The sequence below is a fragment of the Polypterus senegalus genome, chromosome 7, assembly GCF_016835505.1.
Source record: "Polypterus senegalus isolate Bchr_013 chromosome 7, ASM1683550v1, whole genome shotgun sequence".
NCBI classification, from domain to species: Eukaryota; Metazoa; Chordata; class Cladistia; order Polypteriformes; family Polypteridae; genus Polypterus; species Polypterus senegalus.
In genome coordinates this window covers 17,280,632-17,294,100 of record NC_053160.1, presented here as the reverse complement: position 1 = coordinate 17,294,100, position 13,469 = coordinate 17,280,632, and the positions used below count along the sequence as shown (strand labels likewise).

General features: G+C 40.6%; 1 protein-coding gene across 2 annotated transcripts in view; it reads right to left on the bottom strand.

Moving 5' to 3' along the window:
• frem1a (Fras1 related extracellular matrix 1a) overlaps positions 1-7,285 on the bottom strand; it is a 265,444-nt gene extending 258,159 nt beyond the window's left edge. For both annotated transcript variants that reach the window (XM_039758260.1, XM_039758263.1), the window contains exon 1: positions 7,218-7,285. The gene's annotated coding sequence lies outside the window, so the exon portion shown is untranslated. The remainder of the gene's footprint in view (positions 1-7,217) is intronic.
• Positions 7,286-13,469: the final 6,184 nt, after the last annotated feature.

The window sequence follows — 13,469 nt, the reverse complement described above, 5'->3', positions numbered from 1 at the left end:
TTTTTCGTTCCAACAGATGGCACAATACACACTGCTTTTACGAACCCAAACCAAATGACATGTAACAGAGGCATAAGCATTGCATTTGTAGTTCCAACAGATGGCACATCACAAGCATTACCACTGCTTTTATGAATCCCAAACCAAATGGCATATAACAGGGACATATGCATTGTATTTATCATTCCAACATATGGTACATTGCAATTAAACTGTTTTCATGAATCACATAGAAAACTGCATATAACAGAGACGTATGCATTGTATTTGTCATTCCAACAGAAGGTGCATCACAAACCTTAACACTTGTTTTACAAATCATATAGCCAATGCCATGTAACAGAGACGTATGCATTGCATTTGTCGTTCCAAAATATGGCACATCACAAACATTAACACTGCTTTTATGAATCGCATAGTAAATTGCATATAACAGAGACATATGCATTGTATTTATCATTCCAGCAGATGGTGCATCACAAACATTGACACTTCTTTTACAAATCCCATACCCAATGGCTTATAACAGAGTCATATGTGTTGCATTTGTCATTCCAACAGATTCACGCATCGCAATTACACTGCTTTTACGAAACAGCAATGTGAATGTCTTGGAGATGCGTGGGTATCAGAGTTCGGACTTTACACCAAGTGAGAATTTGTGTCTGGACTCACCATGACATGGGACAGAGCTTGAGCCTCCTTGCAAAGAAGAATTACTCTTTTACTTTTCATCAAAAGCTTAAGACATCGAAATACTCCTCAACAGAGACAAAGGCCCACCACAGAAGTGAATGAGAGCCAAAGATGTATTTCAAATATATTTATAAAGTAAGTAAGGAGGAAATAGCCAACATAGTTTAATTTAAAAAAATAAGACATTTACATTCCAGTCTTCTGCACCCTGCCCCATTTTTTTTACATTATTATGGGGAATACACAAGGAATGAGTACTTCCTCAGTAAGCTGCACAGTTGCCAGTGTTTGTGAATTTCAATTCTAAGATTGTAGAGGAGGATTTCCTTTTCGAGGTGTGGCAGAAAAGTAATGAGACTGGCAACACTGCAAGCGATCTGGCAACGCTGCGCTGTTGTCCTTGATAGAGCACGTGTATCAGTACCCTCCCATAGCTCAGTGCGAGTTTCAACTCCTTCCGTTAACTACATGATTTTTGTGACTGCTATTAGCGAAGTTGTGTTTTTGGTTGTGCGTCACGCAAAATGGAACAGCGGAATTTGGAGCAACATTGTGCCATTAAATTTTGTGTTATATCGAGCACATCTGTCTCGACTAAAACTCTCCAAAATATTTCCAGGGTGAGATCCAACCTGCGAACGTTGCAACCAAGCCCCAGCCTCACTGGGTCACTTGTTCTGGGCCTGCAACAAATTAACATTATTCTGGACAAAAATTTTGAATTACCTCTCAGACAGCCTTGGACTCACAATCCCTCCTAACCCATTAACAGCTGTGTTTGGGGTTCTTCCAGAGGGTCTTAAAGTGGAGAAAGTCAAACAAACTGTGATTGCATTCACTACACTGTTGGCACGCAGACTTATTCTGATAAACTGGAAGAACCCAAACTCTCCTCTTTTAAGTCAGTGGGAAACCGATGTGTTATATTATTTGAAATTGGAAAAAATCAAATACTCAGTTAGAGGATCTGTGCAGACCTTTTTCAAAACATGGCAGGATCTAATCAGTAATATTTTGAAATGAGTTTATAAAGCACAGAGAATTTGTTGATTTAGGTATTTTTTACAAGCTTTAAATTTTACACCGTTTGGCTTGCTCTCTCTCTCAAGGGATCTGTTCTTAGCATAATTCTTTTTTTTTGTAAAAACTTGATTGCTATGTATTGATTGTAATAAAATTAATAAATAAAAAAAAAAAAAAAAATTTGTGTTAAGCTTGGAGAATCGGCAAGTGTGACATTTGAAAAGTTAAAACAGGCCTATGGGGAACATTCTTTAATCCGAGCTCAAGTTTTTCAGGGAGGCCTTCAACTTCGAAAACCAATGAAAACATCGAACGTGTGAACACTCTTGTGAGATCAGACCGTCGTTTAACATTAAGAATGTTGAGTGAACAATTACATTTGAACAGATTTACCGTTCATCAAATTTTGACTGAACATTTGCACATGCGAAAGGTCTGTGCCAAAATGGTGCCGAAAAACCTCACAATTGAGCAGAAGGACAATCGAAAAAACGCATTCCTGTGGTTCCCCAGCCCCCTTATTCACCTGACCTCAGTCCGTGTGACTTTTTCCTTTTTCCTAAACTGAAAAATGTCCTCAAAGGACGTCATTTTGGGACTTTAGAAAACATCCAAAAGAGTGTAATGGACATGCTGAAGACCATACTGGTTGAAGACTTCCAGCGCCGCTACCAACAGTGGGAATAACGTCTCCATCGGTGTGTCGCTGCCCAAGGGAACTACTTTGAAGGGGATAACATTGATGTTTGAAAAAAATAAAAACTTTGGTAAATAAAAAATCAGTCTCATTACTTTTCTGCCACACCTCGTATATCTATACATATATTTATATATTCTGTATACATATCTTCTCCTTTATCTTTCTCTTTATCTTTTTCCACTTCTTAGTGGGGTCAAAATTGCTTGATCAACCTTCTCCATCCAGTTCAGTCCTGCATTTCCTCTCCAGTCAGACCCTTTTCCTTCAGCTTTTCTTTTACTTTATCCATCCACCTCCACTATGATCTTCCTCGCTTTCTCTTCCTCTGTACTTCCTTTCCCATCACTCATTTGCCCACACATTCATTGTCTCTCCTTATCACGTGCCCATAACAATTCAACGTACGTTCTTAGATATCCTTTACTACATTTGTATATATGTACATATATACTCAGCAAAAAAAGAAACGTCCTCTGACTTTCAACTGTTTTTACTTTCAGTAAACTTAACGTGTAAATATTTGTATGAACACCAAAAGAGTCAACACCATAAGACGTAAACTAAAAATGTTTCACAATGTGTCCCTGAATGAAGGGAGGCTCAAAATCAAAAGTACCAGTCAGTATGTGGTGTGGCCACCAGCTGCTTGAAGTACTGCAGTGCATCTCCTCCTCATGGACTGGACCAGATTTGTCAGTTCTTGCTGTGAGATGTTACCCCACTCTTCCACCAAGGCACCTGCAAGTTCCTGGACATTTCTGGGGGGAATGGTCCTAGCTCTCACCCTGCGATCCAACAGGTCCCAGACGTGCTCAATTCCTTCGACGATAAACATGAATCCGTCCATCACCCCTGGTGAGACAAAACCGTGACTCATCAATGAAGAGCACTTTTTGCCACTCCTGTCTGGTCCAGCGAAGGTGGGTTTGTGCCCATAGGCGGCGTTGTTGCTGGTGATGTCTGGTAAGGACCTGCCTTACAACAGGCCTACAAGCCCTCAGTCCAGCCTCTCTCAGCCTATTGCGGACAGTCTGAGCACTGATGGAGGGATTGTGTGTTCCTGGTGTGACTCGGGCAGTTGTTGTGGCCATCCTGTACCTGTCACGCAGGTGTGATATTCGGATGTACCGATCCTGTGCAGGTGTTGTTACACGTGGTCTTCCACTGCGAGGATGATTGATCAGCTGTCCTTCCTGTCTCCCTGTAGTGCTGTCTTAGGCGTCTCACAGTGCGGACATGGCAATTTATTGCCCTAGCCACATCAGCAGTCCTCATGCCTCCCTGCAGCATGCCTAATGCACGTTCATGCAGATGAGCAGGGACCCTGGGCATCTTTCTTTGGGTGTTTTTCACAGTCGGTAGACAAGTCTCTTTAGTGTCGCGTTTTTAGAACTGTGACCTTAAATGCCTACTTTCTGTAAGCTGTTAAGGTCTTAACGACCATTCCACAGGTGCATGTTAATTAATTGATTAATGTTAATTGAAGATGCATGGAAAACATTGTTTAAACCCTTTACAATGAAGATCTGTAAAGTTATTTGGATTTTTAAAACATTATTGTTGAAATACACAGTCCTGAAAAAGGGACGTTTCTCTTTTTGCTGAGTATATAAGAATATAAGATCATCTGAGGTAAGCACTACCACTCTGGGACACCAGGGGGCGCAATCATAAACACAGACTTATTTATTTATTTATTTTTAAAATTATTTTTGTATTTTATTGGATTTATTAAAAGCAAGTAAAATTCCATACAAACAAGTCAAAGACTAATTTATGCCCATAATGGAAATTATATGTCATGAGTGCAAAGCAGAACATTTTTAAGAAGCAAACACATTACAAGCCAAAATGAAGGACTACCTTACAGTCAAAAAGCGATTTGCAAAGCTCGAGATTTGATGCAAAAAGATTTTCTGAAAAACGACTCAAAAGGGGTTTTATCTGCCTCTCAGGCAGAGAAGGACTTTTATGCCATCTTGGCAAAATCAGGGTCATGACCTACAAGAATACGCCGATGACGACTATGCATGCCCTAGCAACAGGTGCCCAAAATGACACGCATGGCCCTAAATAATGGTCAAAACGGCCCAAAAATGAGTCCAAATATCCACACAAATGAATTACCAGAAGCAAGATAACTCCAAACATGATGATGATGCTGATTAAGACAAAGTTTAAATTTTATCCATAACAGAACACATAATAAGACATTGACAGTCTTTAAAATTAAGATAATGTGATGGACGTCACACATATATTTATTTATTTATTTGTACTGCTTAAAAAAATTAAAGGACCAGTTTTGAATCCGAGTATAGCATCAAGCCAGTGAAACGTCTGGGCTGTTGATCTGGTCAGTTAAATAGCAGAGGAGCTTGTTAATCAGTTTCAGTTACTTTGGTGCACTAGAGGGGCAACAATGAGACGACCCCCAAAACAGGAATGAATGGTTTAACAGGTGGATGCCACTGACATTTTTCCCTCCTCATTTGTTTTGTAATTCATTTTGCATTTGGCTACGGTCATTGTCACCACTGGTAGCATGCGGCAATTCCTAGACCAAACAGAGGTGGCACAGGTAGTCCAACTTCTCCCAGATGGCACATCAATACATGCCATTGCCAGGTTTGTGGTGTCTCACAGCACAGTCTCAAGGGCATGGAGGAGATTCCAGGAGACAGGCAGTTACTCTAAGAGAGCTAGACATGACCTCTCGTAGAAGGTCCTTAACCCATCAGCAGGACCCAACAGTATCTGCTCCTTTGGGCAAGGATGAACAGGATGAGCCTACAAAATGACCTCCAGCAGGCAGGGCACTGGTGTGAATGTCTCTGACCAAACAATCAGAAATAGACTTCATGAGGGTGGCCTGAGGGCCTGACGTCCTTTAGTTGGCCCTGTGCTCACTGCATGCCTGGCACCGTGGAGCTCGATGGGCATGTGCCATAGAACACCAAAATTGGCAGGTCCACCACTGGTGCACTGAGCTTTTCACAGATGACAGCAGGTTCACCCTGAGCACATGTGACAGACGTGAAAGGGTCTGGAGAAGCCGTGGAGAACGTTCTGCTGCCTGTAACATCGTTCAGCAGGACCGGTTTGGTGGTGGGTCAGTGATGGTGTGGGAAGGCATAGCCATGGGGGGACGCACAGACCTCTACAGGCTAGACAGCGGCACCTTGACTGCCATTAGGTATCGGGATATACTGTATAGTCGGGCATCTGAATCTGGAGACCACCTTCCTGGCTCTGTTAAGGTAACCCAAGGACCCCCCAACAGGGTTGTCCCTCAGGACTATGAATGTCATGGATTTCTGTGTTTGTCTATATTGGGTCAATGCCAGAGGAGCACTGCCATCTATTGTGCTGGGGGGATGATTGTTTCGAATTGACAATTTCTTCTTTGTCCTTTCACTATGGCCTCCCGGCCAAGAAAGGCACCATCAACCTAGCCTGGCTGGGATGCCCGTCCATCCACCTTAGCACCTAACCTAACCTAAATCATGCATCTGCACCTGGGGACCCCCTTCCTAGCTCTGGTGAGTAAACCCAAGGACCCCCCAATAGGGTTGTCCCTCCGGACTACGAATGCCATGGATTTCTGTGTTCGTCTATACTGGGTCAATGCCAGAGGAGCACTGCCATCTATTGTACTGGGGGGGAGATTGTTTCGGATTGACAATTTCTTCTTTGTCCTTTCACTATGGTCTCCCGGCCAAGAAAGGCACCATCAACCTAGCCTGGCTGGGATGCCCGTCCATCCACCTTAGCACCTAACCTAACCTAAATCATGCATCTGCACATGGGGACCCCCTTCCTGGCTCTGGTGAGGAAACCCACCAGATAATGGAAATCACAATGATGATGACAATCTTAAAAATGAAGATAAAGTCTAAACTATGTCCGTGTATTACATATAAAGTCAAAGTCAAAAGTCAAAGCGAACTTTATTGTCATCTCAACCATATACAAGTTTACAGATAGACGAAATTGTGAAGCTCAGGGTCCATAGTGTAACAACATGAAGTGCAAATAAAAAATGAAAATTAAATTAAAATGAAGATTTAAAATTAAAACACAGACAAGACAAGACCTTATGCAAAGACAAGACAAAGAAGTAGCAGGAATATTGATGTGTAGTAAGCAGTATGAACATTGATGCAATGTATGGTATTATGCAATCTAGATATCTACAGTAGATACATAAATATAGTCAATAAATATGTAATATAATAAATAAATAATAGATGTAGATAATACAGAAATTATCAGTGTATGATAATAGCTGTTTAAGACGTGTAAATAATGACAGGTCAAAAGCCTTCTAAATTCTAATAAAATGTAACAAACCCACCTTTTGACATTTTTGGATTGATACCAAAGCAGAGAAACTGGAGAAACATCAGCTTGCTTCAATTCAAAGCAGCCGCTTGTTAGGATGAACACGTTCAGCCTCAGCGGCACCCAAGGATTGGACTGAAGTAGCGCCGCATTACCCTCTCAGGTGGGCACAGGGTCCCCCCTTAATGCTTTGCCTCTGTTAAGCCCATCTGTTTGGCTCATTTTCATTCTGACCATTTCATCTCTGCACACCAGTGAAGGCGCACCATATCCCTCTCACAGCCCTCTTTTTAAACTAAATTGATGTTGCTGTGTCGAGTATAAAAACCAGCCAGCCAAAAAGTAATCGATAACCTCCACAAATCTGAGCTCTTCTCCACTAACACAGCTAAGCATCCATTACATCGTCCAAGCGGTCCTACAGTCCCATTTCATTAAGATTTTCGTTCCTTACCTGACAGCTCACTCGTGGTGAAGAACAGTAAAGTCCTGACTCTTCTTGCTGAAGCTTCCAAATGCTGTCTGGCGTCTCAGCTTGTTTTGGGTGTTTTTGGATTCTCTTGTGTGCATGGAGGGGGGTCAGGAGTCCTCCCTGGTGTGACTAATGCTGAAACAGAGAAAAAAAAAAAAAAAACATGGAGAAAGGAGCTTATCAGAGTGGAAAGAAGTCAAGATAAACAATGAAGTCCCAGATCAAAGACTCCTCCTCCTCCTCCTCGACATTCTGTAAAAGCTCCGGGTTGTGACAACAAACTTCAGCGCTCCATAATTAGGGGCACCAGTGTGAGGTCCTTTTATCAGATGAAACAATCTCGTTTATGGGTCAGGGAAAGGAAATGGAGGCTGTGTAATTGAAACTGAGCATGGCGGGGTGCAGGCAAGTTAGTTTGTGAATACCTAATACTTACCCTGTCGCTGCAGTGCACCCCGGTGAAGGGTCCTGGGGTTCAGAAACAGGAAAAATGATGGCTCAAAAAAAAAGTATTGGGGTATTGTGAGGAGCTAGGAGTCCATGAATGAGAAAAGGATGCCAGTGGAGGTACTGACCCAGCAAGAACAAGGAGGCAAATGACACTGAAACAAAAAGTCTGTGTCATTTATTTACATTACAATGAATTTTAATTGACTGTTATGTTAATTATATTTTCACATGTAAGAGAACCCTTTGGGAATAATCACATTTAAGTGAATTATATGATTACTGCCTGGCCAGTACTTGGATGGGAGACCGTTTAGGGAAAAAGCTTAGGTTGCTCCTGGAACTGGTGTTGGCGAGGCCAGTCTGTGTGTGGATCACAATGGCCCAGTGTAGTGACAGTGACACTGTGTCATTTAAATGGTGTCATCCACTGAGGTCCTGACTATGTGTGCGCATAAAAGATCCCTGGGGGTACTTCGTAAAAAGTAGGGTGTATCCCGATGTTCAGGCTCAATTGCCCACCATGGCCTAATCATTCTGGCCCCCTAATCATTCCCCTGTCTCTCATTGGCTAATTATCTCTCACCACTTCACCACCTAATAGTTCATGTGTGGAGAGCTATACTGGTGCTAAAATGGCTGCCATGGCCTCATTCAGGTGGATGCTACACATTAGTGGTGGTGGGTGAAGTGGCTCCCCACTCACTCAGTAAAGCACTTTGAGTAGTGAGAAAAGTGCTTTATAAATGTAAAGAATTATTATTATTATTATTATTATTATTATTATTATTATTATTATTATTATTATTATTATTATTATCAGAAAGAGAATTCATTAGCATATCCTTTAAAAAATTATTTGGTCAAACTTGTAAAGAGGTGATCCATCCATCCATCCATTACACTATGTAACAAATTTTTATTTTTATTTTGTTCCTAGGTACAAAGTGTGTTTTCCTAGCCCGTTATGCCTAAAAAAAAATAGAAAATAGCTATTGTTCCACAAAAACTTTGCTTTTGTGATCAGGACAATGATATTTTGAAATTTGTTTTCGAGGAAATTCTCGATTCGCATTCAATATTGAGTAGTCTTCTAGAATATTCTTGAACTGTTAGAATTGTCCAGAAGTTTCTAGAAATTTCCAGAATTATCTACTACTTTCAAGAACGTTCTCAGACTGTCCAATAGTAGTCATACAAGTATAAAAGCACAGGTGACTCGAGCCAACATTTCGGTTTATTATTATTATTTTTTGATTTGATTTAGATGGCATCAAGAGGTTGCTTGCACCCAGCAGATGCATTTTGCTATGTCTGTGGACAATTTAAAAAGACAAGAGCGAGAAAGTATTCGTAAGATGTGCCAGGCCTACAAGGCATACTTCGGCATGCCAGTCGGGGATCAAGACAAGCCCTGGGCACCTCATTTCACATGCGAATATTGCAAGAAAACTCTTGAAGGTTGGTACAGGGGAGAAAAGAGAGCCATGAAGTTTGCTATCCCGTGAATTTGGCGGCAAGCAACTGACCACTCAAGCAACTGCTACTTCTGCATGGTGGATCCTACCAATTCGCCAAGCTGCTGAACAGGACGGAGAAAACGGCTTGGAACAGTTTCGTTGCAGTGGTTCACGGCTTCCTGGGTAATCACAAGGCTGAAAACTATGTGTAGTTGGTTCGGACTCTCATAAAGAATTAGGCCAAAATGGGATGCAGAATGTCTCTCAAAGTCCATATCCTTGATGCTCATTTTGACAAATTCAAGGAGAACATGGGAGCTTACTCAGAGGAGCAAGGCGAGCGCTTTCATCATGATATACTGGACTTTGAACGTCGTTACCAAAAACAGTATAACGAAAACATGATGGGGGATTACATTTGGGGGGCTTCTTCGAGAAAGCGATTTGCAGTACAGTCGCAAATCTAGAAAACCTACTCATTTCTGAACCTTTTTGAGTGGTTTTGACTGTCTTTGTCTATTTACCATGCAAGTGTTGTTCTTTATCAGACCGCATGAACGAAAAGATAAAAATTCCCTTGTTTTGTCACTATAAATACGAAATTTTCTGGGCTGTGGTCATAAAATCAAAGTTTGTGCTGAATGTAGTTGTTTTTCCATAAGCTTTAGACATAAGCAGTTGAAATATAACTCTTGGAAGCCAGGAACAAAAATTGTGTTACACAGTGTTATCCATCCCGCTATATCCTAACTACAGGGTCACGGGGGTCTGCTGGAGCCAATCCCAACCAACACAGGGCACAAGGCAGGAAACAAACCCCAGGCAGGGTGCCAGCCCACCGCAGACACACACACACACACACACACACACACAATATAAAGAGGTGTCGGTGATAAAAAGTTTTAGGCATGTGAACAGATAATAAACAAATATGGAAGATACGTATAAGAAAATGATTAATAAATGTAAAGGTGTATTGACGATATTCAGATCTGCCTACATGAATGTGATCAGGGTGCTACCAAACAATGTTTATTTTTGATGAATAAAAGTTAAATTGGTTTGGTTTTTGATTGCGATTGTGTGTTTCATGGTTCAATTGTGTCTGCGTATCATCTCTCTATTATATTAAAAAAAGTTTTCCATTGTGTCCGCATTATCCCGCCTTGACCACGCCCCTCCACACCACTCGCCCAATCGTTAATCCTACTGCGTACATCCTCTCTCCATCCCACCCTGTGACACTCTCAATGCTGCTAACTTACCCTTCAATGCAGGTCAATTACAATGGCAAAGCAGAAAATCAAATTAGTTACTCAAGAACGTTGAATTTTAGATCGGTACAGAAAAAGAGATGATAATGAACGTCGAAAAACAGAAAATGAACAGAAAAGAGCTATATATAATAAAAATGAAGAACAATAAGAATCATCCAATAAATGAAAAAGAGAAAGATATCCCAAACAATATGCAAACAGAAATGGAAAAAAGCAACGTTTATGGAATGCAAGTTAGAGGATAAAGTAATTCATAATATTGTTTTTGACGAGGCATTAATGTATTTAATTTTTTATTTATTTTTTATGATGTTTTACTTTTTATGTTTTATTACTCATTGATATTTAAAATAGATAGTTGTAGTGAAATACTCCAGTAACTGATGTTTTATCTATAATACTTAAGCACCAAACCGTCTTCCTCCTGCGCACTGCATACTCTTCTGTATACCAGCTCTTTAAATACAATCACTTTTTCTAATGGATGAGTGCCCGGATGCCCTTCGAGCAGCTTACCCATGAGAAAGCGGTCGCTCAGTACCCTCCCCCAGAGGTTGGCGAGCAAATAAACAGGGGGCAGAATCCCCTAATTATTATTATCATTATTAAACTTGGCTTATAATATGGTGTGACCTTCATCAAAGTCCAAATACTAAAAAAGCACAATTTGATTTAAGTAATAATGTAAAAATGATTGTATTGCTCTCCTACATATTCAATACATCATTCAAACATTCACAGTCTGTGCATCCCTGAGCTGATGACTTCAACAAAAGCTAATTGGAGCCAGGAGTTAGCAAGCCTGGACTCCAACCAATGAAACGAGATTGGAGGTGTGGTTTACAGATACTCTGACCAATAAAGAAGGCTGAAATATTTTATGATTTGCTGTTCACAAGAAGCATCTCCTAATGTGAAGCACATCTCATTAAAATAAAGATCACAGAAGATGCACAATCAGAAATTGTTGATTTGCATTAAGCTGACAAGGGTTACAAAGTCATTTGAAAAGTGTTTAGATATTCGTCAGTCCACAGTTGGATAAACTGTGTATAAATGGAGACCATTTAGTACTCTGGCTCCTCTCACCAGAGGTGAGCATCCAGCCAAAATGATCCAAACGGCTCAGCACAGAATCCTCAATGAGGTGAAAAACATTGATGAGAATAACAGCTGAATACTTAAAGGATATCAATGGATCAGGTGAACATCTCAGTTTATGAGTCTACCATAAGCAAAACATCATATATGGCAGAACACCATGGAGGAAGCTGCTGCTTTCCATATTTTGCACTCTTCTTTTGAAGACTTTTCGTTTAGGGCTTCTGTGTCCATATTTTAGTATCACACATCTCAAAGTAGGAACATCAGCAATAAATGGCTCAAAAATCTCAGGATTACACATATTTGGATCTTAGGAGTAGATGTAATTTTATCAATTTTTCAAGCTTAGGAAATAACTCATAACTTCACCAGGATTTAGGAGAGCTTGTGAACTGCCACCAGAAAATGCCTTTCAGGTAGAGATGTAGGGCTTCATGTATAAATGGGGCATATGCACAAAAATATGTGTTTCCACGCTCACTGCAAGATGTATAAAAACTACACGTGCTTAAAGCCATACACATTCTCATGGCAGCAACCCTCCTTGCATACCTGTGTTTCTGCTCGGCTTTGCAAACTGGCAGCAGCCACCGTTAAAGCAGTGTTGCTGTTCCTGTGTGCTTACTGTGTGTTTAAATTTGAGGCACCTGATTGTAATCAACCTGTAACAATATAATAGTCCACGGAATGGCCAAGCTATTCCAAATGCCACAGCTGCTTCAGTGTTATTACTTTCAGTGCACCACTCTGTGGGTATTTTAACCCACTGTATCTGAGTGTGGAATCACAGCTGTACAGTGGCTGATCGAAAAGCTCTATGGCGGGTTGTGTCGAGAGCGCAGAGGATTATTGGGATATAATAATCCAGCATCTACCCTGGAAGACATTTATAGCACACTCTGCCTCAGGAAAGCCACAAGCATCTGCATGGATTCCTGCGAGCCATGCGCACAGTCTATTTGAACTGCCCCCATCCGGCAAATGCTTTAGAGCCTTTCCAGCATGAACCTCGAGGTTCTAAAACAGTTTCATCCCAAGAGCTCTAAACACACTCAATCAGTCCATCAAGTGCTCCTGGTAAAACTGTTTGTACCTAGAATTGTAATGTCCTCACTGGAAACTTGCACTACAGCTGTAATATTGCACAACCTGAGCCACTTTATGAACCATTTGCACTAACTGCACCATATGTACATGTACTGTATATTGTACGTATGCTTTCATGTTGTATATTTTTCATTGTTTTTAATTATATTATACAATAATAACACATACAATAACAATAAAAGAATTCAATTCAATTCAATAGAAGGGAGTGCGTATTTACAGGTGATGGCATCTGGCTTCTAAGATGATTTAGATTTCCAAGAGCTGTCCACTTTGAGTTCTGCAGTTAGAATACTAGGATGTATACTTGATATCATTTTTAAGATGAAAAGCATTAAAGTATGTACAGTATATTACATTATAAAGATATATTTTTAACTTCAGACTGAAGAGATTATTTTTTTACATTTAAGATGTCTCACTTAAAGATTTACCAATGTTGTTACTTGTCCTAGTGTGTATATAAACACAGGGAACTCCAGTTTCTATATTCCATCTTGCCTGAAGAAGGGGCCTGAGTTGCCTCGAAAGCCTGCATATTGTAATCTTTTTAGTTAGCCAATAAAAGGAGTCATTTTGCTTGACTTCTCACTGCATTCATAATGGCTAACATGGTACAATACTCTAGTACTAACTTCATTTAAATAACGTATACTGTTAACAATTAAACATGAGGGCGCTGTGACTCAGCAGTTGCGATGAGCTGGCGCCCCATCCAGGGATTATTCCTGCCTTGCACTGTATGCTTGCTGGGACTGGCGTGACCCGGGATGAATAGATGAATAGAATAATTAAACATGTATGGCTTTTCAGTGTTCCTTTAAAGTTTTTTGAAGAAT